A 3731-nucleotide genomic window follows, 5' to 3' on the forward strand; every position below is an offset into this window, starting at 1 on the left:
CCTACTTGCTTTATTTAATGAGTGACAGTGTATGTCGAAATACATGCCCTGATTGCTGTCTCTGGCAGTTGGGACACCATAGTGTGGAACTACATTAATAAAGTACTGTAGAGCCAGGTTAAAGAGGAAGCGAAAAGCGACAGTACATCACAAGATTTCTTAGTGTCCATGGAGGCATGCTTCAGGACTAGTGTGTATTACATATTTCTGAAAAAAGTGACTGAGGAACTTAACAGGAGATTTAAGGGGGACAATACAGGAAGTCCCTGTGAGAAAATCATTCACAGTATATGAGTAACACCATGTGCCCACTGGGTAAGCAATAAATAGAGGACGTTGTCCACATAACCTGTGATATCTATAAGGAAGATGAAGATTTGCAACAGAAGAACATTGCTTTGACCAGAGCACCCAGATTACTATAGAGATGTCATTAGAATCTATCAAGACAATGCACCAAGTGGGAGAACTTTATTTATATCAGTTAACCATGAACATTTTTACATGAATGCATTATTGGAATATTTTCTGTATAATGTTTATTCCAGAGTTCTTCATTCAAATATTTAAAGGAAAGCTTATTAAATAAATGTTCCTAAAGTACATAAAGTATAAACATGGGTTGATTAAAAAGAAATTGAGGCATACTAGAGAACAGGTCAAACATATATAGTTCATTTTACTTCTTCAGTGGGTTCATTGTAATACCTTGATTTGTAGAGTACTTTAATAGCTTCCAATACCTCCTCTGTCTTCAGAGTATATATGATGGGGTTTAACATAGGTGGAACTGTTTGTGTTAGGGTAGAGTTGATTATTCTAGTATTTGGGTGTTGTAAGAGCTGCCATATATATGCTAAAGATTGGCATATAAAACATAGCCACTAATACTAGGTGAGAAGTGCATGTTTTCATGGCTTTCATTCGCTCAGCACCATGTGAGATCTTAAGCAATGTAAAACCAATACAAACATATCAGAGAGAAATATTAGTTATAGTGGTGTACAGCACAACAGAAATATACAAATTGTAAATTATGTAACTAGGGAAATTATCATTACAGGCTAATCTGTAGATGGCTGTCATGGCATGCTAGGTCAGACCAAGATGGGACGAACACTCGCAGAGATGGTCTCAAAGTAAGCAGATTTATTAACAAAAACCAAGGATACACAAAAGGGCAAAACAAGACAAACAATGCAGCAACGAAGGGGTACAAACACAACACAAATGTGGCAAACAAGAAAGCGAACCAAAAATGAACCTGGGACTGGGAGTTGAGCTGGCGCAAGAGCTTCCACACAGATCAGACAAGGCCAAATTAAAAACAGCTATATATTTTGCTGTGTGGAGAGTACGAGCCAGGTAAATAGTGCCCATTATAAAAGAATTACCTAAAACAGTCACAGCATAAACAAAGCACAGGAATATATAGTAATACTTAGCATGTAGCATGTTGTAAAATCTATTGATATAAAATGTGGTGGGACGAATAAATGTTGCATTGTCAACAGAAGTCAGCAGGAAACTGGCCACTGATAAACTGAAATAATATCTAAACACCTATAACCAATTCATCACAACGCAAAGAATCAATTATTTAAAAAAAAACACAATAACTTTATAACACAGTAAAAAAAAAGTATTATAAAAAATATCAGTTATGCTTTTGTAATGCAAGCAAGAGTGCAGGAGGTTAACCCTGGTTGGTTGACGGTTATTGATGTGATACAAGTGATACAAAACTCATGCAGCGGGATCAGAATTTGTTAACGTTATGTTATGTTAACGTCATTTTTCAAAGCACGCCTCCCAAGCACAAATCTTATTGACAACACTTTTCAAATTACATGGAATTATTGGTTTTGGATATTAGAAGTTTAGTTGGAAAGTAGAAATAAATAAAATGGCAACTGTGGTGTTAAATGTTCCAAAACGCCTTTTAACTTCCAAGTCTTCCTGTTAGTGATCCTGATTGATAGCTTTTCTGTTTCCACATAAAAAAAGGTTTGTTTGACAATATGCACTGGATTGATCAAAACAAAGAGCTCCGTGCATAAAGAGCTCCGTTGTTGCAAATGCAAATACATGTTTTTGGTCAGTGTAGCCATTTTGTCAAGGCCCAAAGAAAACTGCCACTTTCAAAAGATATTAACACCTAAGAGGAAATTGGTTTGGATAGTTAGGAACAACTCATGAAGACACAGGCCTGCCTTTGTCTTTTACAATTCAGGAATCTCTTGGAGCCATTTCTAAACTGTTTTCAATACAAGTTCAAACTACTGTACATATGTTCAGTCTCTGTAAAAACCTGAACCCGAACTGTTTCCCTGCTATGAACCAGTGTTATTGTCTACAATTAAATAAGTTTTCCATTGCCATAGCCTGGAGTTCCTACAAGGGGAGAGTTAGCAGATAGCATTGTATTGCTTTGCTTGTGCCATTTGCTTTTAGTCATATTTAGTTTTAGTTAGATTTAGTTAGATAGTCATCTTTTCTTTGAACTAAAGAATTTTACGTAGGACACAAAACCCAAAAGAAAAATGCTAGGTATTTATTTTGGGCTGAGAATTTCATTTTCTTACCTAAATTATACAATAGTCAAGTCAAGTTTTATTGTCATTTCAACTACATACAGAGTACACAGTGAAACGAAACAACGTTCCTCCAGGACCATGGTGCAACATAGACACAGTGCATACAGAACACAAGTGCAACACAATACAAGTGCAGACAGACAACACAACACAATACAGACAAAGAATAATAAATAGCAGTAATGGGACATAATCTGCTTACAAACCACTAAAAATGACCCCTATACACATAAAATCATGCTACTCTACCTGTTACAAGCTGCTGCAGAATATCCTAGTGCTTGCATGGTGAACTCGCTGGCTCTCTCTTTTAGCCAATATTAACTTCAAACAAGCCAATAGAGTCGACTGAGCCTTAGAATCTGATATGATTGAAAGGCAGTGAGATGCCCAACCCAGCTCCAGATCCCACACTTGCCTCCTCAATACTGTACTGCGCTATGGTAGCACGCTCAGCTAATGGTAATGGTAATGCCAGTGCTGTTAAGCTAACAATGCCGCAATGTCAGGAAACAAACTTACTGATCTTGAATTCTGTGTTCCTGCATGTCTGTCTCTTCTGTTTCTTCCCCTTCATATGTAGGCCTACTATACTGCCCCCATCCATTCCTGAGAAATCACAATCTCACATATCTATAATGGCTGCCATTTTGGTATCAACTTGGCTAACCAAAGTATCTGAAAATTGCAAGCCTTCACAGATGTTGTTTTGACCCATTTCTGGTTAAAACAATCTGTGTCTAACTTTAAAGTAGCCCTACCAGGTTGTAATCTATCCAGAGCTAATAGAAAGGATGGTGGAGTGACTTTCTACATCAAATCTAGGTATCTAGCTAATAATTCTTACCTCTAAACATGTGCACACTACGCAATAAACATTTTGTGGTAGCTGGGATCTATTAACCTCCCATGCCCTCTCATATTGTTGATGATTTGGGAATTTCCCCACTGCGGACTAATAAAGGACTATCTTATCTTATCTTAATCAGACTTTTTAATCAAAACATAAATTCAGAAATGCTGATCCTTTGTGATTTTAACCTGAATTATTTAACTCATGGTGCCCTTTTTACATGACACAGTCATTTGCAGAATTGAGAGGGTGAATGTCAGACTGATAGAGTGATTAAAATG

The 3731-nt window shown here is 36.8% G+C and overlaps 1 pseudogene; it reads right to left on the reverse strand.

Moving 5' to 3' along the window:
- Positions 1–241: 241 nt before the first annotated feature.
- Positions 242–3204, reverse strand: LOC140537253 (uncharacterized; annotated as a pseudogene).
- Between the last annotated feature and the right edge of the window lie 527 nt (positions 3205–3731).

Source organism: Salminus brasiliensis, chromosome 16 (genome assembly GCF_030463535.1).
Source record: "Salminus brasiliensis chromosome 16, fSalBra1.hap2, whole genome shotgun sequence".
In the NCBI taxonomy this organism is placed as follows: Eukaryota; Metazoa; Chordata; class Actinopteri; order Characiformes; family Bryconidae; genus Salminus; species Salminus brasiliensis.